Here is a 26,686-nt window from a genome sequence, read left to right as displayed (position 1 = left end):
TGGACATGATTGAGTTTGAAGTGTTTTACGACTGGACTTCAGAATGAAGTTGCCTACGTATCCCAAAGATGGGAATCAAGCCTCACGTAGTTCGGGGTTAAGGTACACTCGGGTATTAACCTCTCCTTTTTAGGCTCTAACTTTTGCCAAGGCGCCCGTTACGGGTTTTCGACCTTGCGAGCTTTGTTCTTCTTTTCTTTTCAATTCTTTTCATTTCTTTTTCCTTTTTTGATTTTTTTTCGTTCTTTTCTTTGCATCTTTCTTTTTTGTTCTCTTTTTTTCCTTTTTGCATTTTTTTGCTTCTTCTTTTTTTGTATTTTTTTCCTCTTGCTCTAACTTTTGCCTGGGTCGCCCTTCCGGGTTTTCGGCCCAGCGAGCCTCTCAAGGGTAAAAGTATAACAAGTCCGTGCCAAATGGTTTTGAGATCCTGGAGTCATCTGAATCCAGGAGAATGGCTGCTGCTTTGCTTTGCAAGCTTCTTCTGATGAGATCTGATCTTCTTGACCTGACTTTGGTGCCTCTTGTTCGAGGGCTGCTTCAAATCTAGCCACACAGGCCTCACATCGTAGTTGACCGTCGAACCTTCTGATTTCAAGTTCAAGGTTTGGAAGCGAAGGGGTTGAGTCTCAAGGCTGAGAGCGATCCTAGGCTGCACAATCTCAAGAGCGATTCCACACAGGTCTTCGCAAGACCGCGCAAAACATTTTGTTTTTGAAAGTTTTTAAGAAAGCGACAAATCGCTCGCGCTGAAGGTAGTGTGAAACCAGTCTGGATCAAGCCAGGGTCCTTCTCAGTACTCACGCTAACAAGCATGATTTCATTCATTAAGGGCTTAGCATGCCTCTCTTTCTCTCAAATGATCAAAGTTTTGCAAATCCCGAGGAATTCCTTCCTCTTCGTTTTCACCGCAGTGTTCAAAAAAAAAGTTTTGAAAAACTTAGGTCGATACAATGATTTTGGGGTGCAGAAGAGTAGGCGAAAAGTACTGCCATTTCATTCAAACTTTCTGGCACAACTGGCGCAAGGCAGAAGCAAACACAAGAGTGTGAAAATCACTGCTATTTCATTCAAATCTTTTGGTACCATTGGCTCCCCGGCAGAAACAGACTCAAAAGAAAACAAAAGGACAAACACAAAACAAAATAGTGATATCCGAAGTAACACCCCCGGAATCACCCGACTCTAACAAAACAGGACTGACTCGATACAACAAGACAGACACTTAATCAAAAAGACCGACTCAAAACAAAGAGACAGACTCAAAACAAAACAACAAGGCTGACCCAATACCCAAGTCAGAAAGCACAAAAGTTAGCATTCGCAAATGCTCAAAGCAGTGCATGCCATCCACCATATCTAGAGTAAACTGAGCGCTTCTCGCAGGTGGTTCGTCCCCCCAATCATATCACATTATCCCCCAAGTTCACTGATCAAGTGCCGATAGATTTTGCAGGACCTGGTGCGGGGATGACTCCATTGTCAAATAGATCCTGTACTTCATGGCGAAGACGGAAGCAGGCGTTGGTAGTATGGCCAGTTTGTTGATGGTACGCGCAGTACTGGGTAGTATCATGTGTAGCCGGAAGAGGGTTCGGGAGAGGCCGAGGCTCAAGGGGTTTGAGATGGCCTTGTCCAACAAGGATTTGGAGCGCTTTGGACAAAGGCATATAGAGGGCATGGAAGACCCTCCGACCTCGAGGTTGGTACTTCAAGGCTTGTGGATTTTTGCTGGACGCACCAGCAAAGGGATTGGCCGATGCTGGCCTGGTTTGCCGATCTCTTCCGAGTGGAGGATTAGAGATAGCAGGATCGTCTCTGGTATGACAGCCCTTTTCCCGATGTTCCCTTTGATTCAGACTGCCCCCAACCTGAGTAGCGAAAGTGTCATCCACAGCTTTTGCAACAACTGCGAGGACTTGCTCTTTGTTCAGTCCCTCGGCTTTCAAAGCCTCAACAGCCAACAGAAGATGTTCATTGGGATCCATGTCCGCCGCTATCTTGTTCCTCCCACTCACCTCCATTCCGCCAAGGGATTGGCTTTCCTCAAATGCAGCCCGTCCCAACATCGGGGAGTCTCTTGACATGAAGTTCCCGGTATGTGGTGTGGTCGATGATGGAGCCAATGTCCCGGAGGCCAGATCCGTCACAGTTTTTTGAAGATCTTTAATCATTCCCATCAACTCAGAAGTAGTGGGTTCACGGGTTTGAGATGGTTGAGGTTCAGGTGCACCCATCGTGCATAAGTCCATGCTTTCTGGGATAAACACCTCAGGCTTGGGTAGATAGGCCGGGGTGATGTATATGCTGGGGTCAAAGGTGGATGACAGTATGTGGATGTGATTGAGGTAGGCAGGAGATGTTTGGTCATTGGGGTCTGAAGGTGGAGCTATCGTCCGGTTGTCAATGAGATTTTGGACCTCATGACGAAGGCGGTAGCAACGGTCGGTGCCATGACCGCGCTGCTGATGGTACACACAGTACTTGGCGGGGTTATGTCTGGCTGGGAGTGGATTGGGAAGAGGTTGAGGATCGAGGGGTTTGAGATGTCCTTTTTCCATCAAGGCTTTTAGTGTGCTAGTCAGGCTCATATAGAGGGGGGTGAAAGTTCTACCCTGAGCTCGGGCTGGGCCAGCTGTTTGTGGGCTTGGTTTGGCAAAAGGGTCGGCTGTGGCGACTGTATTGATTTCGGTGGGTTTGGGAATAGCGCTACTACCAGCGTTGGTACTCCTTGAAATCACCTTCCTTGTCAGTTCCCTTGTCCTGGGAATGATCCCGCTGTTGAACGCATTCTCGACTTGAACCCCCAGTTCATGCAAATTTTTGAAAGTGAATAGTGGAGCAACTATCAACTTTTGCAACATATCATGCTCGAGGTTTCGGACCATCATCTGCACTTGATCCTTCTCAGAAGGGCGACGATCTGTCATTTGTGCTGCCTTTGCTCTCCACCTTGCAACGAATTCCACAAAAGGCTCTGTTGGGTTCTGGCGGGTTGCTTCAAGCTCTTGGATGGTCATTTCAACTTGGGTATTGTAGGAATACTGATCGATAAAGGCCTCAGCCAGTTCTTCCCAGTTTTGCTTCACTGTATCCTCCAATTTGGTATACCAAGTGGCTGCCACACCCGACAGGGTTCTTCCATACAAAGAGAGTTTCTGTGGCTTAGTCAGACCCATCGGCTTCAGGACATCTAAGAAGAGTCGGATATGTACCATTGGATCTCCAGACCCGTCGAAACGGTCGATATATGGCATTTTGAATCTGTCTGGGAGCCGGATGGCAGCCTCGGTGTGCCCATCCTCAATGCCAGGAATGGAGTTAAGGCCCTGTGCCCTTTTGAATTGCTTCTCAAGGTTTGCAATTTTCACTGCAGTCAGATTGAACTCATCAACATGAAAGGGTTGAGTTCTCTCATTAGGCTGCACCAGGGGTCTGAGCACTTGAGCTTGAGCCAACCCTTCTTGAGGATTCAGACACTGCAAATCTTCAACTGGCGGGATTGGGTCAAAGTTCGGCTGTGGTCCCAAAGCTGGATGTGAGGCAGATGCCCTAGATGGGTGCTGCGTTTCAATACTGGTCTCAGCTTGCATGGCAGTTCCCCGATTCAGCGCTGCTGTCACGGCCGCAAATTCTTTCGAAGCTTGTGCCATCACGGTCTGCTGAGTCCGAACAAAGGTGATGTGGCTGGCGACTGACGGATTAGATGAACAGATGAGCCCTGACCGGCTTTTCTTTACCTTGCCTCAGCGAAAGAACACTGGTTGCCCTTAAATTGAATTTCTGACCTAACAAAGTCTATCAGCACAAGTTCGATGAACCTCGGGGGATATCAGAGCCTTCTGAAGCTATGGTTCCCAGACTACCCTAGCAAAAGAGAAAACAGACAGCATCTCAGCCTGATTCCACCTGAATAGATATGAGCCTATTTGAATGAGTATGCTCTCTACTGAATTCTGCCCCAAAATTCTGCCCTAAACTGAGTCTGATACCCACGGGTAAAGCTGACTCCCAAATACTGATAGTAATGCCCGCAGGCCTGATGCCAAAATTCGCAAACTGGTGCCCGCAGGCTTGACGCCCAAACTCATACACTGATACATGCATTCCTGTAGAGACGCACTCTAAAGCACATAACACATAAGTGAGAGCCAAAACACCCCTATGTTAGGGTAAGGTTTCCCTGTCCTATTTTGTCAGGAGCTAGGGTTTCATTACGCACACAGCAGCTTCAAACAACCTATAAACGGGTATGCAACCTGTCCTAGTTTGGAATGGTCACTATGGATCCGAATATGCACTAGGTCGAATGGTCAAAGAGGGTGCCCCGGTAAAACCGGGGTTTGTGTTCCCATACTGGCAGAGCCCACAACCGGTCAGCCTTATGGTCATGCCTTGACAAGACAAGCCTCCGGCAAACCGTTCAGGAATAGCAGATGGCAAACACGGTGTCCTAGGCGCACCAATGCAAATGCAATGCAAAGAAACACACAAGTGTAGTCAAAAAGACAGATATCATGAGTTCGAGTCAAGCTCTCTAAATCCCCAGTAGAGTCGCCAGAAACCGTAACAAGCCCGCGGGGGACCTCGCTACAGCTCGGACTCGACTTTCGCAGTCACGGTTCTAAATCTGAACCAAAGAGTCCAAATCCGGCAAATCGTTTTAAGAAAACAGATTTTTGAAAGAAGTGCCAAACATGGACTGCTTTGCCAGATACAGAGTCGCCACCTAAATATTTTATTTTGGGAAATTTAGGAAACCCTGACTCGGTGCCAAAAGGCCACGTGTCCGTCATCACCAAAGTTGCCTCGGCTCGGGAACTTGGGTACGATTAGGGAAGGTCACTTCGTGAGCACCCCCCGCTCGCCCGGTCATAGACCGGCCTCTACTAACCATGATATCAATTTTTGAAAACATTGTGAGTTCTTATTCCGGTTATTAGCCTAGGTTACTATGTGATGCACACAGCATATAAGTATAGACTGGATCGCCCGAATTGGAACAAAACATTTCATGCTTGTTTATTTGAAAGATGATTTGCTACTCGCAAGTAGGCTTAAAATGCAGATTTTACCACCCGCAGGTGGGTTTAGAAAAGATGGTTTTGCCACTATCTAGTGGGCTTAAAACAAACAGTCGATGATTTATTCCAATCTAAACAACTCAACCTTCACCCACAGGCATTCAGGCAGATATATCACATAAGCACATAACCTCATGGTAAGCATGCTATTCATGGCAGTCTCTCACACGCATGCGAGGATGCTAAAGCATAGAACTTACCGAGTACTCCAAGCCAAAATAGGAACTACATTAGAAATCATGCATGATCCTAAGTATACAAAAATGCTTAATGCAACACATGCAAAATACAACTATAGTAGGCTCGACTATTCTAAGATGGCATATGAAATGCTACAACTAACATGTATTCAACTTGGAATTGAAAATACAATGCAGTTAGTATGATGCGCCGAGCCCGGTGCATGCAAAACAGATGAATGATGCAAACATGCTGTCATACTGTATGCTAATTTAAACATGCCCTAATCTAACCATCATAAGCGGATAAATAAAAGGGAGAAAGACGTGGGGTTGGAAGACATACATCACACTCACGCACACTTATTACAGTTGTGCCCTCACTCGGAGGGTCCGAATAAATAATACAGTCCAAATATTACAGTCCCCAAAATAAAAGAATATTACAGTCCAAAATATTACAGAATTCTAATTAATTAATGAATTAACTAGAAAGCAAATAAACTGGCGTGCAAGCCAGGGACTGCCTTGCTTCTGGTGGATGATGCATGTCCGGACTGTCTTGCGCGGAAATCCACCGGAATGCCCCAATTAGCCTCTGTTTACACCTGTTATTTTTTGAAAAGCGTGCCAAGTCCCGGAAAGTTGCTGATTCTTGATTTTGCTGCAACAGAGAGCAAGAAAGGGGCATAGCAATGTATTTGCACAAATATATGCATGTCTCGATCCTCGTGCCACCAATCACGCATACCGAGGCATGATGGCAGAGGAGTCGAAATGCACAACTCAATATAGGATGAATGCACATGAAACTACAGCTAAAACCTAACTCCATCATGGATAATCCGGAGTGTCGGTGACTGGGGAATTGAGACACATTCCGTCACTCGGAGTACGAAACATACCTCGTTTCCCGTGCCCGGGCTAACTCATATTCCGGACACGATGCAATATGCATGATATGCGTGAAATGCAACTAAGATGCAATCCTAACATACACAATGCTATGAAAATGAGATGTCTCGAAATGCGTGCACACGGGCACGCAAACTGAGAAAATGACAGAATGCACTGAAAATGAGGTGCCTCGAAATATGTGCACGCGGGCACACAAATCGAGGCGATGATAGGTGTCTCGAAATACGTACACGCGGGCACGCAAACCGAGGCGATGATAGGTGTCTCGAAATAAGTGCATGCGGGCACGCAAACCGAGGCGATGATATGTGTCTCGAAATACGTGCACGCGGGCACGCAAACCGAGGCGATGATATGTGTCTCGAAATGCGTGCACGCGGGCACGCAACCCGATGCGATGATATGTGTCTCGAAATACGTGCACGCGGGCACGCAAACCGAGGCGATGGCGGAATGCAACGTAATGACATGGAAATGACAAATGGACTTATACTAACATGAGAGGGCCTCAGCCACACTCACATAGGATGCCGGCGGATAAAAAAGGAGTGCCTCGAAATGCGTGCACGCGGGCACGCAAACCGAGGCAATGATAAAATGTGATGAAATGACATGGAAAATGCAACATGGACTTATACTAACATGAGAGGGCCTCAGCCACACTCACATAAGACGCCGATGGCAGAAAATGAAGTGCCTCGAAATGCGTGCACACGGGCACGCAAACCGAGGCGACGCTAAAAGCGATGCGAATGACATGGAAAATGCAACATGGACTTATACTAACATGAGAGGGCCTCGGCCACACTCACATAAGATGCCGATGACAGAAAATGAAGTGCCTCGAAATGCGTGCACACGGGCACGCAAACTGAGGCGACGCTAAAAGCGATGCGAATGACATGAAAAATGCAACATGGACTTATACTAACATGAGAGGGCCTCGGCCACACTCACATAAGATGCCGATGGCAGAAAATGAAGTGCCTCGAAATGCGTGCACATGGGCACGCAAACCGAGGCAATGCTAGAATATGATGAAATGACATGGAAATGACAAGTGGGCTTATACCAACATGAGTGAACCTCAGCCACACTCACATCGGATGCCGGCGGATAAAAATGAGGTGTCTCGAAATGCGTGCACACGGGCACGCAAACCGAGGCAATGCTAAAATGTGATGAAATGACATGGAAATGACAAGTGGGCTTATACCAACATGAGTGAACCTCAGCCACACTCACATCGGATGCTGATTGCAGAAAATGAAGTGCCTCGAAATGTGTGCACATGGGCACGCAAACCGAGGCGATGCAAAAATATGATGAAATGACATGGAAATGACAAATGGGCTTATACCAACATGCGTGAGCCTCAGCCACACTCACATAGGATGTCGTCGGATAAAAAAGAAGTGCCTCGAAATGCGTGCACACGGGCACGCAAACCGAGGTAATGCTAGAATGTGATGAAATGACATGGAAATGACAAGTGGGCTTATACCAACATGAGTGAACCTCAGCCACACTCACATCGGATGCCGGCGGATAAAAATGAGGTGTCTCGAAATGCGTGCACACGGGCACGCAAACCGAGGCAATGCTAAAATGTGATGAAATGACATGGAAATGACAAGTGGGCTTATACCAACATGAGTGAACCTCAGCCACACTCACATCGGATGCCGATGGCAGAAAATGAAGTGCCTCGAAATGCGTGCACACAGGCACGCAAACCGAGGCGATGCAAAAATATGATGAAATGACATGGAAATGACAAATGGGCTTATACCAACATAAGTGAGCCTCAGCTACACTCACATAGGATGCCGTCGGATAAAAAAGAAATGCCTCGAAGTGCGTACACACGGGCACGCAAACCGAGGCAATGCTAGAATGTGATGAAATGACATGGAAATGACAAATGGGCTTATACCAACATGAGTGAGCCTCAGCCACACTCACATCGGATGCCGTCGGATAAAAATGGAGTGCCTCGAAATGCGTGCACACGGGCACGCAAACCGAGGCGATGCTAAAATGACATGGAAATGACAAATGGGCTTATACCAACATGAGTGAGCCTCAGCCACACTCACATCGGATGCCGTCGAATAAAAATGGAGTGCCTCGAAATGCGTGCACACGGGCACGCAAACTGAGGCGATGCTAAAATGACGTGGAAAATAGCAAAAATGATATGCAAGCATACTAACAGAATTTCAGCAACAAAATATGGGGAAAAACAGTCCCGAAATGTAGCGAAATGATACCAGATGCATGAAATTGTCCTGAAATGCAACATTAGGCACCCGAAATGGCCTATAGCCATGCTAAACATGCACAACATGGACATGCAATGCAAAGACAGAAGCTAGACAGCCCCAAAATAAGCACTTTTCCAGTTATAAACATGGCCAAACAGCAAATATAGGTATGGCAAAAATAGCATACAAGAATAGGAGCCAAGATAGGGGTAATGAAGCAAGTGGTATAAGCTAAACCCAAACTGAAAAATTTCCTTCTACAACAATGAAGATGGACCAAAAATATGAACATTTACAGTATATGGAAGCCTCAAAATCAGTATACAAATATGCTAAAAATGGGATGCAAAACAAGGCCCAAAAGGTGCTATAACATGAAGTATATAAAATAATCACCAAACAGAAAAAAAGTGTGAATGAAACATGAAGTATAGGCCAAAATAAGGCCACTTTCAGTTCGGACCAAGGTCCAAAAACAGAAACCAAGAGGGCTATCAACTTATGCAAAAATGGGGCCAAATAGGGGATTGAACTACAAGTGATACATGGAGACACCAAACAATGTTGAGCCCTTCTCCAATGTTGAAGAGGGGCTCAAAATAAGCCCTAAATCAGTTTACCACATGCTCGAAAATAAATTGCTCATGGGTCAAAAATAGCATGCAATACTATGACATACAAGGTGGTCAATGAAGCAAGTGTATCATGGAGGGCTCAAACAGGGTTGAGCCCTTAATGAGAAGTGAAGATGAGCTCAAAAGATGGCCCTTTTCAGTTAGGGCCGGAGCTTGAAACAAGAAGGAAGTGAAGCTTAGAAGTGGATCAAGAAAAAGGGTCAAAAGGGTAAAAGTGTAACTTACCCTTGAAGATTCGAATTTTTGTTGCTTCTTGGATGGATTTGCAGCTTCTTTAGCCTTCAAGAATCCCTCCTTGCTGCTGGAAATGAGATGGTGTTGGTAGAGCTTGGTGGTGTAGAAGGAATGAAGGTTATGGACTTAGGGTTTTTTTGAAGAATTGAAGAAGAAGAAGATGGAGGTGGCTATGGAGCTTTTAAGAAAAGTTTTTCTAACCCCAACAAAGAACAAGGTTTGCTTGCTATATAGGCCAAAGAAGGGGTGTAAAGGTGGGGGAAAAGGAGGGTAAAACTCCCCCACAAAATATCCCCCGGACACAGAAAATATCTGGGGGATATTGCCCCACAGCTGTAAAGTGCACAGTGCAAGGAACACGGCCGGCCTATCACTTTTTCTGCAGGTGGCCGGCCAGCCACACCCCCTAGCCGGCCAGCCACCTCCCCTAGCCGGCCAGCTAGGGGTCAAAAGGGTCAAGTTGAATTAATGGCCGGCCACCACTTTTTAGTGGCCTCCCATGTGTGTACATCACAAATATGTGGTTTGGGTTTGAAGAAAATGGCTCCAAGGTGTTCAACATTAGCCCGGAAGGAGGGGTTCAAAAGGGTCAAATTGAATTAATGGCCGGCCACCACTTTTTAGTGGCCTCCCATGTGTGTACATCACAAATATGTGGTTCAAAGTTCAAGAAAGTGGGCCCAAGGTGTTCAACATTGGCCCGGAAGAGGAGGGGCAAAAATGGAAATAACAATTAATGGCCGGCCATGACTTTTTTGGGTCCTCCAAGGTGTGTAGAGCACAGTTATGTGGTTGAAAGTTGGCAACACTACCCCTAGGGTGTTCAACATTAGCCCGGAAGTTGGAAAAACGGGCGCCGGGAGGCTCCGGAGGAGAGATAACTGGTTGCTGCAACAATTACTAGCCTCCCACCCTCCAGTGACCTTCCTGGTGATAAAACAGAGGTACCTGCCAAAAATGAACGAAAATCGATACAAAACGAATGTTCGGGGGCCAAAACACGCAGTTCGGGGCCCCGGAAACTGCCCGTTAAACACCGAAAGTGGCGTTCGGCCACGAAGTGGGTTTCTCAGACCCCAGTGTCCCTCAAAAGGGAGAAAATAAGATGTATGCCAAAAATCAGAGCAAACGGAGATGGTTAGGCGGTCCCGAACCGAGGCACACGGCCTGACGGCTCCGAAAACCGGGAACCGGACTCCGAAATGGGCAAAATGGCCTACGGCCACCAAATGTAGCCTACGGACATTGAGAGATGGTCTACGGGACCTCTCCCTCCCCTTAGGAAAAGAAACAGAGAAAACCGAGTCTGGTTCGCAAACCGAGGCAAGGCACCGAAGAAGGTCCGGAAGTCCGGAGGCGGGGCTCGCAGCCGCGACTCTGAAACTTCTGAACGAGCACATTATGCAATATCACCAAGTGCTCAATCGGTGACGTCTGAGTCTCAAGGTCGGTCAAAAATGGGGTGTCTACATTGCCACTCGTCGAGGGGCTTGATGGAGTGGTCTCTGTGGTAGATAGTGAGGAGAAGCTTCACGCGAGGGACTAGAGAGAGGCCGTTCTCGATTTTTAGGGTTTCAGTCGGCCAGGGAGTGTCACGACCCGAACCCGCCCCTAAGGGTTAAGGACATGACCGGCCAGTAATCCTGTGATTACCTACGGCCTCAGACCGAAACAAGAAGAAGACTTGTCAGAGTAAAGGGGCCAAACGGAAGCAAAAATTAAAAACTTTGTCCATAGAGCCGTGCTTATATACACATCAAACAAACCATACTCAGATACGTTAATAACCCACATCAAAGGTACAGTTTCACAAAATTCATTACAGATAGGATCATCCAAACTAAGTCAACCCATGAAAACTATATACAGACGTATTCAAAACTTCGCCAACCTGACAAAATGTAAATATATAACAAAAGGGCGAAGACGGGTCTCGTGCGTGAGATACAAGGGCTGACTCTCTCAAAACCTTAGTTGCTCCCTACAGACTTCACTGAGGCTGGGTCTGGACTTCTCTTGGCTCACCTACAAACACATGAATGAGCGTGAGCGAAAGCCCAGTGAATAATATCAAATATGACAGTTACGTCACAATATGTAGAACAACATGCTCCAAACGGCCTTGGGCCCAATTCATACCTCTAATTAGCAAATATATATGACTATATGAAATGCAAATCAAGTAACTGTAGTTCCAACATTCTGGCCTTTGGCCCATTTGGGTTTTCATTCATGGCAAAACGGCCTTCGGCCCATTCACTTAAGTCGAAACGGCCTTCGGCCCATTCATTTTTGTCAAAATGGCCTTCGGCCCATTCATTCATGTCAAAACGGCCTATGGCCCACTCGTTCATGTCAAAACGGCCTTCGGCCTACTCATTCATGTGTCAAAACGACCTTTGGTCCATTCATTTACATCAGGACGACCTTTGGTCCATTCATTTATATCAGGACGACCTTTGGTCCATTCATTTACATCAAAATGACCTTTGGTCCATTCATTCACATCAAAACGACCTTTGGTCCATTCATTCACATCAAAATGACCTTTGGTCCATTCATTCATTTCGAAACGACCTTTGGTCCATTCATTCACATCAAAACGACCTTTGGTCCATTCATTTATTTCGAAACGACCTTTGGTCCATTCATGCAATCATATCAGACTTACGTCCACAATTCCCAATTAGCAATTCATAAAGCTTAAAAGGGAGTAAACAATTGGACATTCGCAAGCATTCAAATGTTGATATTACTCACAGTGATCGGCTTGTGGATTCGCCCTGGAGCTTGACCCTACACATTCCATGCACACAAAAGGGTCATTAACAATTCAATCCGTCCCTTAATTCACATATTCCTCTTTAGGCTTTATTCTTATCTCATTAACTTATTTGTAACGCTTAACACATGCCTAAGAGTGATTACAAGTGAAAGAGAACGGAAAACGAAACACAGGATGCATGAACAAAATTTCAGAAGATAGGGTCCCCGCTCGAGCGTGGACTTCCCCGCTCGAGCGGACCCTTTAGGCCTGCAAAAGTGCTGGTTGCATCAAAAATACGCTCGAGCGTGAAATAGGACGCTCGAGCAGAAGGCCTGTCAAAATAGCTCCCCCGCTCGAGCGTGAATTACCCCGCTCGAGCGGACATCATGTCTGCAAAAAGTTCTGGGAGCACGCATTTCCCGCTCGAGCGTCAGGTTCCCCGCTCGAGCAGACCTCAAAGTTCTGGAAAACCCAGAACTGTGTTCTTGAGCTCCAATTCGATTTTCCAGCTACATTACTTGCATGCAATGGCTCAAATCTCAAATATAATCATACTAACATGGTACCAATGCAAGATTATAACATTATGAAGCTCAATTTCTTGATTTATCTACATGCATGTCCCAAAATATCTCAAACCCATCATCAACATGCTCAAATTCAACCATTCAAGACTTATACTCCCATGATTTGTACATGCATGTGGGAGATGCTCATCTTTCTCAACTTAGATGGTACAAATGGTGATTACAACATGAGCTTCAACCAAAACTCTACATGAATCACATGTTTCAAGCTCAAACATGCAGATTCAAAGTAATTTCTTACATGCATGAGTTCCAAGACTTCAAGCTCAACAAAAATCAACTTATTACATGCTCTTTAACATTCTTTCAACTTTGAACTTACAAATTACAAACAAGAGTCCATGAATTCACTTACCTAAGAGCTTCAACCCTCAAGCTCTAGCCAAATCTTGAGCTAGATCTTCAAATTCCCAAGTCTTGAGCCCAAATTACACAAGTCTCTCCCTTTCTCTCTCTACCACCGGCCCTCTCTTCTCTTCTTTCAGTTTAATATCAGTCAAAATAAGGCTAGGGAGGGAGAGATTGAGTGTTTAAAGCTTGACAACAAAATCCACTAAAGCCAAGATTATAATAATAAAGTAGTTGGGCTCTAATTCATCAATTTAATCGGTTTAATCTAACCCGAGTCAATTTTCAATTAAATTTCACCGTAGGCTCTAAAAATTATGCCAAACACAACGGCGTAATCAATTTCGGGTTCTGTGGCCGATAAGGCCTCCAATTTAATTTCCGAAGCGGTAAAACCAAACAGATATTCCTACGGTGAACAGATAGAAATTCAAAACCACATATTTTCACATAATGGCATACAAAACCATGCTAAACACATAACCATAACCAACTTAAGGACCAATTAGCATAATACAGAACAGGGATGTCACAGGGAGTCTCCGATAATGGTGGATTGGTCATCCCTATTCTTCTAATTCTGTTTCTAACTAAATTGGCGCTCTCTCTATTCAACATTGTGAGCTCTCTCTCAGCTTGTTTTGCTTTCACAGTGGTGAAGGACTTCGGTGAGCTAGAGAGAGTGGGCATCGATTGAGAGAGAGAACACAGAGAGAGGGAGAGAGCGAACCAACCTAGAGACACAGAGAGCGAGCTAATGACAAAGGGGAGATTAGGGATTTTTTTTTAAAAAAAAATTTCCTATTTTCTTGGTACAAAACGACGTCGTTTTTTAATCGGCGACCAAATTTTTTTGTCGCAAAAAAAATTCAATTCCCGCCTCCACATTTCAAATTTCCCTCCCAAACTTTTGGCGACCAAAATACCAGATTAGTCGTAGAAAAGGTACCTTTGCCGACTAACTTTTTTAGTCGCCAAATCTCAATCAACGGAGACTAAAATATTAGTCGCTACAAGTACTAATTTGGAGACTAATTTTTTTTTGGTCGGTGAAAATAAGTTAAAGAAAAAAAAAATTATTTTCCATTCAGCAACTAAATTGTTTTAGTAGCCAAAACTCAATATGCGATAACTAAAATATTTTTGGTCACGGAAAATAAGTTTTTTGCGACCAAAATTTTGGTCGCCAATTCCACAACCAACTTATTTTTTTATCTTCCGTGACCAACTTATTTTTTGGTCACCAAAATGTGACCTTCCGCGACCAAATTTGTAGTTGGTCACCAAAAGTGCACCACTTTTTGCGACCAACTCATTTTTTGGTTGCCAAATATGACCTTCTGCGACCAACTCATATTTGGTCACCAAAAATAATGATCATTCACGACTAATTCATATTTGGTAGCCAAAAGGTAACTTTTAGTTACCAGCTTTTATATTGGTCACGGAAAGTGGTCGCTAAAAGTGCAAATTCTTGCAGTGAAAGTGCGCGCGACAAAGAAAAAGAAAAATATGGAGAAAGGCTCGTTATGGTGTACATGGAAAAGGTGGATGGGGTTTCATAAGGGCAAGGTAAAGTCATGGGGTGCATTACAAGGGTATGGAGTAGCAGGGTTAAAGAGGGAGTAACTGAAGAGGGGTTATAGTAGAGAGGAGATCGTTGAAGGGTGGTTGCATGGAAAATAGGTTGTCAAATGGGCTGCAATGTTGTCATATGTAAAAGTAAAAGTTAGGTTAGAGTTTAGGGAATAAGGATAGAATTGGGAATTGGGAATAAGATGGGGTCAAACCAAAAAAAAAAAATAGAGAAAATTCATACTCTGAAAGAAGTGTCTAAAAGGAGTCTAAAAAAAAATAATTAAGTAATCACTAGTTGCCACGAAATAAGATTATATTTAAATGACAAAAATTGGTAGACAAAATGAAAATCTTATCTCACCTCCTCAACTCTTCTAATTCTACACGAGACATACAACAATTTAAGCACCGAGTCAAAACACTTGTAAATGCTCAAAAACATATTTTGCATTATGAGCTATATTCATTTTTTATTACATTATTTGAATTTATATTATACAATTCATTTTTATAACATTTTTCTAAGAACGTTTTGTTCAGGTGAGCAGATTTTTTAGTGCAAAATATATATCCAGGAATGGCAACGGGACGGGCCGGGCCTGGGATTGCACTCTCCGTCCCTGATCCCCGAAGATCAAAATATCCCCGCCCCCGATCCCCGGTGGGGGACCCATCGCCCCTGCCCCCAACGAGGATCGAGCTTCCCCAACCCCGAAAAATCCCCGGCAATCATCAACAACAACAAACTTAACTCTGAAAATTCATATTTGAAAAATCCCCAAAAAAAGCCTCAATCATCAACAATTTAAACAAAAAAAAAAAATTAGATAACTCAACAATCATCAACAACTCAACAATTTAGCATGTTTGTTCATTACACACACACAGAGATCTAAGAAAACCCTAACCAAAAAAAAAAATTAGATTTGAAAATATGACACAGATCAGATCCAATCTAATCACACACACAGATCAGACGTCGTCGCCACCGTTATCTCAGGTTTGCGCCCCAAATCGGAGATCATTATCATCTTGCCTTTGTTTGCTCAAGTTGTCAAGCTCTTCATGATCTGGTTCAATCTGAAAATAGAACACACATACAAAGAGTGAGTGAGAGAGTGAAAGAAAAGAACATTGAGGAAAGAGAAAGAGAAAAAGAGAAAGAGAGGTGGTGGTGTCGGTGATAGTGGAAGAACAAGAGAGAGAGAGAGAGAGTGAGTGAGACAATTTTGCAGAGCAGAGAGAGGGGAGAAGAACGAGAGAGAGAGAGAGAGAGTTGAGAATCTGAAATTCTGAATGGATAAACTCTAAACACACCAAACACACATATTATATGTATATATAAATATATATTCTAAACACACTAAACACACATATTGGGGGTGTTTGGCAAGAAAAAAAATAGCTTAGTTTAGGCTAAAATTCACAAAAAAAACAAAATAGGCTAAAATAGCTAATAAGACAAAATATCACATCAAACTCATAATCATTTCACTTTTTCTCTCACAAACATCACATTCAACCACAAAAAAATCCAATCATCTTCCCAAACACAAAAATTTTAGCCTACTAAAATAGCCAAAAACTAAAATAGCCTACTAAAATAGCAATTTCCCAAACGAAGCCATTATATATATATATATATATATATACGAGGGGCAACGGGGATGGTTCAAGAAAATTGCGGGGCGGGGCTGGGCGGGCCGAGGCCAAGGAACCTATCATCGTCCTTGGCTCGAAAATCATCGGGGATGTATTTTTTAATACCGGCCCCGGCCTTGTGGGGAATAATTTTCGGGAAAAACCCAATTTATCGGGACGGGGTGGTCCGAGTCCTCATCGAGCCGGGTTCAAATTGTCATCCCTATATATATATATATCTATATTATTTATTATTTATTAAGTGAAACTCAATTTTAATCTCTTGAAACTTTTGCCACTCATAAATTAGATAATAAAAAAATAAATTAAAAAAAATCCTACAGACACACGTTCTGTAGTTTCCTCACCTAACTGTCCGATTATATATATATATATATATATATATATATTTAAAATACTTCTTCCCTACACTCACACATTCTCTCTCAATTTCTAACTTTACTTTCATTTTATTGTTCCACACCTTCACGTCCCTCATTTAACTGCCCAATTAGTGTAATTTGTTATTTATTATTATTATTATTATTGTTATTATTATTATTATTCTATGAAATGGTTTGGGAAAATAGTTCGGCAAAAACAGATTTTTTTCTAAACTTTGGTCTAATTTTTAGGTGGGACCCATGCGCCAAAATTGGTAGGTATCAGTGGTAATGCATTTTGTGTCGCGTTGTGATTCACGTAATATATTTGGTTATATAAAATCATTATCGGGTGAATGGAAAATTGAAACCAAAGTAAGCTTTATGGAAAAGGTGTTTTGATGGGTTTCTCAAAAAAGAATGAGAAAAGCTTGTCACACATTGTTTGGCTACGCTAACTTGATATGGTTTTATAAGCCTTGGGCTTGCAACTTGGGGAGGGCCCCAAGGGGTACCCAAGTATTGTAAAAAGGTGAGGTTATGGGCAAAGTGGGTTAGACCCATTGGACCCAAAACAAACACGTTCACGCCGCCGTCTGTTCGGTCGGGCTAGGTGCGTGGTGTGAGGTTGGGTTGGGCTTATTTGGCCCAATGCTTATCTTTGGGCAAAAAACATTTGAATTTTATTTTTTTTAAAATTCTTACCATTTCAAATTTGAATTTCAATTTTAAATTCAAAATAAAATTTGAAATGACCCATATATATGCAGTTCTTTCCTCCAACCCGAACAAATTCAGTATCTGTTCAAAATTCAAACCAAACAAGTTCCTTACCTGTTCAAACAGTACCGAACAGCTACCGTACTTGTTCAAACAAGTTTGTTACCTATTGGAATCAAATCTGAAAAGATAAGTATGTTATCATATAACACCTCAGAGATCAAACCCCATACCCATATAATCACATAAGCATGTTATCATATAACACCTCATCATACAAATATCTCTATCAAGCGAGATAAACCCACTGTGGTACTAACCACTCTCCACGTACCCAAAGTATTCAAACCCGGTACGCTCTGATACCAAGTTGTCACACCCCCAAAATAATACAATAAAGATAACTCATATGCAGAATAAATATGAGAAACAACGTACTTTCATATATCAGAGTTCACTGTTTAACAACCAGTTAAATGCCATGTAGGCTTACATGTTTCCAAGTCATTGTTTGGGTACACAAATTGAGTCTCGCTCATTACATCTTAAGCCCTTGGCTTTACAAATAATAAACATACACACATAAGGCATAATTAAGAAGCTCTTGCTTCCCAAAACTCCATCTACGCTATTACCTTGGAGGAAGCATCTCACATGCACCTAAAAATGGTATTCCCATATAGGGTGAGCCAACAACCCAGTAGAAATAATCTAACACAATTTATGAGGTTTAGCAAAGGTATAAATACCACGTACATAAATAATACCGATCCTGAAACATCCACAAGACCTGCATCTCCATATGCCACTAAGACTAACCTTATTCCATTTTTCGTTAATTTCATTTCCAGTTCATATATGCTACTCAATTCATGAGTTAAATTCGTTATCTTTCAACAATCAAAATAAGACTACGACTCAATGATTTTCCAATTATGCAAAACTCACATAAACACTTCAAACCTGCCATTTTACGGATATTTCGTCCGAAGGAATCGGCACCTATTTATATATAAAATTTCGGGTCTTTCACCCAGGACACCCTGGCCAACTTGCTTTAAATGAAGTTCATCCCCTTTCTCCTCCCAAACAAATATACATATGCAATGTATTTATAAACATAATCATATATGGAATACATCCCCTATCTCCTCCCAATAAACATACATATACAATGTATTTATAGCACGGTCATATTCAATGACAGCCAATCAATAGATTAGCATTAAATCGCCTAATCCTCGTACAATTTCTACAACAATCATGACTATCCTCCACCGATAGCCCAATACATTTATCTCTAGACATATATTAAATCTCAAGATAAATAATTATTTAAAACTTCCAAAGGTGTGAGATAATACATATCCAATTTCACCACCTATATAAATAACCATCCAATTTAACATTTGTAATGTTAATTCCAATTATTTATACAAAATAATCATTTTATCAAATTAGGGAAAAAATCCCCATTTTTCCAATATTGACCCAAACACCCCAAATCAACTATTTTGGCACACCGAGATCTTATATTCAAACCCCATACTCATTTACCTCATATTCATCAAAAACCCCTCTTTTCATTTCACACCCAAATCTTAGATTTGTCCAAACCACAACCAAATCTCATCATCTATACACAATAGCAAATAACTAAGTTAAAAACCATATTAGAGTGTAGAAAATCCTTACCTTAAGTTTGACGAGGAAACAAGCAAAAATTCAAATTTTCGATTTTGTCAGATTTTGATCTCCACCAATCAAAATGTTGCTCTCACCAAGCTCTTCAATTTGGCCTCAAGAAATAGGGTCTAAAACCGACTGCTTCAATTAAATTCCACTCTCTACATACTTTGGTGGATTCTCTACAAATTTACCAAAACGACTGGAATTGTTGTTTTTCATAGTTTTGGCATTCCCAAATGCTTCCAAGATTGGGTTTGACTCCAAAACTTGTTGTTCAACTGTTTGTGGAGGGGTAGCTTCGTTGGTGAGTCTCCAAGAGTGAGAGAGAGACCTGCATGTGTATGTTTTACATGTCTCTTTTTATTTTTTTATTCTTCACACTTTAGAACTCGAGAGAGAGACCAAGAGAGACCACTTGTGCCTTAAACAAACTCAGTAATCACCTTCACCGATCACATTTTCTACAGTAAATCTACGTGTCGCCTTCTCCAGCTCGTTCAAGCTGGACCACCGGTGCCACCGCAGACTAGCGGTACCAAGCCTGAATTGTTCTTCATGTGCGTTCCTCGCCGTTTCGAGATTCGATTTGAACAACGCAAACACAGACAAATCATAAGAAAGACTGCTGCAATTAAGAACGTACATCATATTGAAATTAGTTCGAGAAATGGCATTTTGGCGGTGAGAGTGTGGGTGAGAGAACTGTCGGAGCTTTGGTTTTCATCGAAGGTAGCCATTGTTTCAGGTGACGGGAGAGAGTGATTGCTTGAGGTAGGTGAACCGGACAGGTCACTATGAAAGCTCCATTGTGGTTGTTGTTGTTGTTGTTGTTGTTGAGAGAGAGAGTGTGGTGTTGATACGGACTGATTTCACATAGCCATCACCAAACCCAGCCACACAGCCTTGACTCCCCCTAGAGAGAGAAGATAGTGCAGTCCATGCGAGATAGAAAGAACCAGATAGCCCGAGAGAAGATGCTACTCGTAGCTGTCTTCCTCCAACGGCTGATAAGAAATTTTTAGATCCAATCCAAAAAAAAAAATGAGAGAGAGAGAGAGAGAGAGAGATCTTAAATAAAACGCTTCACACTCACTCTTGTCGCAACCTTTTCTCTTTAATCATTTTCTTCCACTGAAAGTGAGCAACCCTCAAATAATTTTCCACCACCACATTTTTTTTATATTTTTATTTGGGTCTTTACAACCTACCTTCCTTAAAGAAATTTCGTCTTCGAAATTAAACTCAAGTAATGTAATACATTTTACAGTCACCCACAAACTCCCTCAGGTACTTACTAATGCATCTACAAAAATTCTTCGACTACTACATGAGTCTCAACGAGTCACATCGGTAACGAACCAAACCATTACTTTTTGCACAACAATTGATTATAAAAACCCTTATTAGTATAAACCATTAAGTGATTCTTCTATCCACATCAATAACCCACAGCAACAAAATAGGATCTAATCCCTTAAGTATAACAAAACGACTCCCCAAAATACCCTGACGCCATACTTTATTGGCGATAACCTAACTTTAACGAACTATCTCCATCGCCTGATGCACAATGCATGTCACGCCCCACTTTTTATTACTCGAAGCCATTACCAAATTCATTAACTTAATTCAATTTCAGAGATAACATGCGGAAATAAACTCATACATTTAATCCATAGAAATGAATATAAATACTCTCATTCGTATGCAAAGTAAATGTTACATGAACATACTCAATAAATTGCCCTTGGGCTTACAACCTTTAAATAAACAAATGAAGGGGTGTAACCCTTTTACACATGGTGTTCCGCCAACAACAAAGAGGCCCCGTGGCCAACAAATAAGAAGATCCAAATCCTGTAGCACAACTTGCTAAACACCTGAAAAAGATTCAACAACGTGGGATGAACATAAAGTCCAGTAGGGATCTCAACATGATCCTCAACAATAACAACTTACAGATAACTATGATCATGCACACTCATTCTCGTACAAGAATAGTAATATGACAGTTTATACAATATATATATATATATATATATAAACTTTTCTTGAAAACAACCGTTTCATTCAACGCTATAAGCGATTCATCTTTCCTTATTCCTTTCATTAATCCCCATTCCCATTCTTTCATAACATTAACAATTACTTAGGAAAATAATCTCACTAAGCCCGATACTCTCTTCCACTTCCTATACATACACAGATATACCTTTTCAAAACATGTTTATCGTTAAAACATTCATTCTCCTTCACACTTTCCAAAAGACAAAAAAAAGACATTTTGGTTCATTTCCACTACTATCATACCTATACATGCATAACCTTGTAAAAATATAAATTTACAACCCACCCACATGTATACAATCAATCAATGGAGTAACTCGGTTCTCCGAACTGAAACCACTCAAATCTATGATATTTTCAGTTACAACTAAACAACAACAATTCCACCCTGCTCAACTAGCTATGCGCTTAGTAAGCCAAAGATATACTGAAATAACTACAACCAACTTCGCTCTACTAGCTATGTGCATAGTAAGCCAAAATATACTGAAATAACTACAACCAACTTCGCTCTACTAGCTATGTGCATAGTAAGCCAAAATACCAGTTTACCAGGCGCTAGCTGGAAGGGTATGGTGCCTTCTATTATTAGCGCGTACAGTTCTCCAGGCGCTAGCTGGAAGGTAACGGTACCTTTGATTATAAGCGCGGCATATAACGTCAACAACAACCATGCAACAAGGCATATCCAACATGTATAATGCATATACATAACCAACAAGAATCTAACAACGAGTTAAAGTAGATAAACACATAGGTGTAATGTATCCACAACAATTCAACACAACCATGTCATCCTCCACCGATGACCAAGGACAAAACCTCTAGATGCATGTATATTGTACATCTATTAACAGACTCAAATATCATGAGATCATCAACTTATCACTAATACTAACATAGTAGTATAAGATACAACAATCCAACATTCAAACTCATTTCAAAGTACCTTTCCCATTCTACAAAACCAACTCTCTTTATGTTTCAAAACCGGTTTTATTCCTTTTGTTTTTCACAAAATCAAATCCAAGGACAATAAAGCCAAAGCTCATTTTAATCTACTACATTCATCTCCAAGCCATTCCAATTTAATTATACAAATTAAATCATAATCACTAAAATAGGATTTCCCTCCCCTTCTCCCAATATTGATAAAAAGGTTCAATCATCTACAACAAACAACAATGGCTTCAATCAAAACCCAAAATACCCAAATATTTACCCAATGATCAAAACCCCTCTATCGAGTTATTAAACCAAATAAATATTAGGGTTTCCTCTCCTTACAACAACAACATGCTAATTAACACCCAATTAGCCCCAAAACACATCTAATGATAATAGATCTAAATCCAACAACTAACCCAAAGTTCAACCTCATGAATTTATACAAAAATCCAACATAAAATGGTTTTCATGCAATACAAAAATTACCACATGTCTATCTATAGACGTAGTATTGAAAAAGAACAAGGAGAATCCCTACCTCAAAGGAGAACTCAAAAGGGGATGATGACCCGAAATCAAAGTGCTCCAAATCCACAATTTTTTCGATTAAGACGAAGCCCTCGACACCCTCTACCTTTTTAACAAAGGACCTAGGATGGATTCATACTAGAAGGAGATGAAATCTAGAGAGATAATAAGTTTAGAGAGAGAGACTCTCGGCTGCTAGGGTTTCAAGAATGAAAGAGGGAGAAAAATGATCTTTTTCCCCGCTGCTACCTACTGAAATACGATAGACTCGCTCGAGCGAAGACCTGGTCGCTCGAGCGACCAGACACAGAAAACTCACGCGCGGGCAAACAAACCAGAAGCTCGCTCGAGCGACAAAGATCTCGCTCGAGCCAAGAATTCCAGTGTTCAGGTCCTAGTACCAGACGCAACGCTCGCTCGAGCGAAGCCACCCTGGCTCGACCCACCAGACACAAAACTCCACGCTCGCTCGAGCGACAAACATCTTGCTCGAGCGAAGGACTAAAAACCTGGGTAGCAACCACCTGCTCCCAATCACACCCAACCTGGAACGAACAAGTCCAAAGCATTCTATAACTCAAATTTAAAGAATTGAAGGACAGAAACAAGTTCAAAACAACAACCGAAATCCACGGAACTAAGTCCGGATACTACAACCAAAGGAGAAAGAACCGGGATCGCTATAACCTTCCCCCTTTAAAGAATTTCGTCCCTGAAATTAAGGATGCGCCAAACAAACACAAGGCCAACTGATTACACAACACCAACACCCCCCAATACTAGGAGTAAAACCGCTTTCACTACAAACCATCAAGCCACTCTTACCAAGGAAGAGACGCACTAAGGGAATACGTTCCAAATGACAACACTAAGGTGCGAAAACCTTAACAAACCAAACCTTGTGAGTAAATAATAAGAAAACATTTTCTTGCTCAAGAGACATTTCTCAAAGATAGTCAAATTCTCAATGTTAACATTCCAAAATAAATCCTTCATTTTCCATGCGAAACTCAACAGTTTTGTAAATATTTTTCACAAATACGGTGTTATCCAAACACAAAAATCATCCACAGTTTATTTACCAAAAAGATTCATTTGGAATTTCTCAAAACCCTTGAATTAAATCAATTTCTTAACAACACCCTTAGGTGGCCCAAACACTAGGAAAAAAAATTTTGTTTTCCAAATCTTTTCAACATACTACTAGCAACAACCATCACTCATACAGTGATACCAAAACCAACACAAAGCATAACATTTCTATAATGATAGTTAATAGAAACCATAACAGTACCGACAACACATAAGGCATAAGAAATTCATGGTTTTGCAATTTCGTTCCGCCTCCTTTTACTTAACCAATTTAAAATCATAAATATGGTTCAAAATCCGACCAACAATTTAAATGAGACAATAACTCATAGAAAACAGTTCTCACTTCACAATAGATAAGCATATTAGCTATATCATCACATCAACTGATAAGTATAAAAACTATATCACTCTTTCAAGGATAAGCATATGAGCTATATCACTACTACAATGGAAGAGCATAAGAGCTGCATCCCTGAATCCATTCCCCATCTCCTCCCATACACAAGCAATGCATATAAACACAAAGGTTCTATACACAATCAATCAATACATAAATTAATGTATTCTATCAATCATCAGATTCAATGGCATAACATGCTCGATTAGTTCCAATCTCCCTAATCAACACACAAAGTCTAAAACAACGAGACTAACCTCAAGGTGACAGAAGTCAAACCAAAACCCAATACCAACAAGCTGACTAAACAACTCAATAACCCTACATTCAGTAATCCACCCACTGATGTACCACTTAAATCACTAACTCCCAATACGGAGTTCTCTTACACAAACCCCAAAGTTTGGAATCTCACCAAATCTCCTAAAATTGAATCACACCAACATTGTTTCTAAGGGAAATACCACCCTCCATGGCTAGATAGCAAGCTTGTTCAACTCCTCAACCGAAGACCGACATGGTCAACCTCGATTACAGCAACTCAATCACGAAGGACAATTTTGGCCAACGCCATTCTCGTTATTCTAGAACATAAACTGTTCTTTCTCTAAAGGATGCTGCCAGCATTCACTCACAAACCATAATCAACAATTGATCACCAAACATAACACAAACACTACTAATATACAACCGATGGGGTCATTACGGACTTGCTAACTAGCAAGGCCCAAAACACAAACCCACAAACAGGTACCATTCCCGCTAACCCGAGACACAAATCTCACATAACCTTGCTAATACCACACAACTTTCAAAACCACCACATCTAACACATACACCCACGGATTCCCGCTCTCAACAAATAATCTTAAAAAAAAAAAAAAAAAAATAAGGCCCACAGGCCGTCACAAGACTAATACAATAAACAGTACCAAGCAAGCAACAACACTAGGATCATTGACTCCATTAACAATTTCTCACTACCTAAATTAGAGAGTTCGAAATTCCATACATACTCCCCAATACATGAGGATTAAACAAACAATACTATGCATATAAATGCGATACATAATCATGATGCCTCAGCATCCAACAGTACACCAGTCCACAACAAAATCAATAACCATGATACACCACCGGCCAACATACAAAAAGTCCCTCTCCAGGGTAACACTGTAGGGCTAACTAATAAGTCGCCCCTCGCGAGGCTCCCGAAGCCTGGCCTGCCCGCTTCTGGTACCGATACCGTCCCCGATTGGACGGGTACGACTGAGTCTGACTAGGTTTTGAAACACTTGCAGAGTTCACACGCAAAGGGCAAAAACGTCTACCATGGCCCTGCTGGCCACAAACGAAACAACCACCAGACCCCCTACTTTGAGACTGGTATGAAACCTGCACCTCCCCGGAAACCCCAACAGAAGGATCCAAAACCCCTGGCGAAGAAAAGGAACCAGCTCCCGACTGAGCATGTTTCCGCCTCCACCACTTACTGAGCCTAGAGCGCTTAGGAACCACATGACTGATCGAGATGGTCTCCTCCTTAACCCCATCACCACTAGCAATCAAGGCCTCCACATGGGCCGCTGCCTCAACTAAAGTATAGTAATCCTTCCACAAGGATCCAGCTACCTTTTCCCGAATATCAAAACACAACCGCTTTTCGAACTCAAAACAACGACGCTCCTCTGTTGTCACCAACTCTGGAGCAAACCTCGACAAACTATCAAACCGCATCTCAAACTGTGCCACAGGAGTGTCATCCTGACGCAACTCCAAAAACTGATCCCTCAACCTTTCTCGAGCCGAAGGAGGGAAATACTTAGCCCAAAAGGCCTCGGTAAAAGCAACCCACGTGCTACCCACATTATTCTTAGCATTCTTCCACCAATAACTCGCATCACTCTTCAACTGAAAGGTCGCCAAAGAAACCCTCAACTCCTCATCTTCGACTCTGAGCATATCAAGAGTCTTGGTAATCTGTTCCAACCAACTCTCTGCCTCCAACGGTTTAGCCTCCCCCACAAACTCAGGTGGACCGGAGCGAAAGAACTCCTTAGTAAGCTTGAGAGCATGCCCGCTGCCGCCCTCAGTACGAGCTAGGGCGTCTTGCACTGCTCTCACAATCTCTCGTGCGACATCCTCACCGACAGCCGATGCTGCAACGGTAGGTACTAAAGGAACTGTTGTGCCTCTCCCGGCGTTCTTACTACTCAACCGTCCTCTACTCCCTCGTGTAGACATCCTATAAAGCACAAAGTAAATTACACTTAGCGCAAAACACTATAGCCTTCTCCGAGGCACACTCCACTACTGTTAAGTCACAAGACACACTTAGTCTCAAAATTTACATCTCTACTGCATATTATCATCTAAACATGTAAACACATAATCGAATCAAGTCCACAAAGATAGCCACTCATCCCGGAACTATCAAGGAATTCCTATCAGAAACCACGTTGATCAGGCGTGTTTCCAAAAGGACCTCAAAGCAAGTTCACCGGCTATGAATACTATCCGGGAGACTGAATCCCATGCTCACATAAATGCAACACATAAGTCCTAATTCTCATGGTATCTATATGCAACGTCCTCACTACACGTAGTAAACCCACTGTGGTAAA

At 42.1% G+C, this 26,686-nt stretch overlaps 1 pseudogene; it reads right to left on the bottom strand.

Moving 5' to 3' along the window:
- LOC114266099 (uncharacterized) overlaps nucleotides 1–24,154 on the bottom strand; it is a 65,772-nt pseudogene extending 41,618 nt beyond the window's left edge.
- Between the last annotated feature and the right edge of the window lie 2,532 nt (nucleotides 24,155–26,686).

This window comes from Camellia sinensis, chromosome 9, assembly GCF_055761805.1.
Source record: "Camellia sinensis isolate YWXY chromosome 9, ASM5576180v1, whole genome shotgun sequence".
Lineage (NCBI taxonomy): Eukaryota > Viridiplantae > Streptophyta > Magnoliopsida > Ericales > Theaceae > Camellia > Camellia sinensis.
Note: the sequence above shows the minus strand (reverse complement) of the source record. Positions and strands in the feature narration are given on the sequence as shown.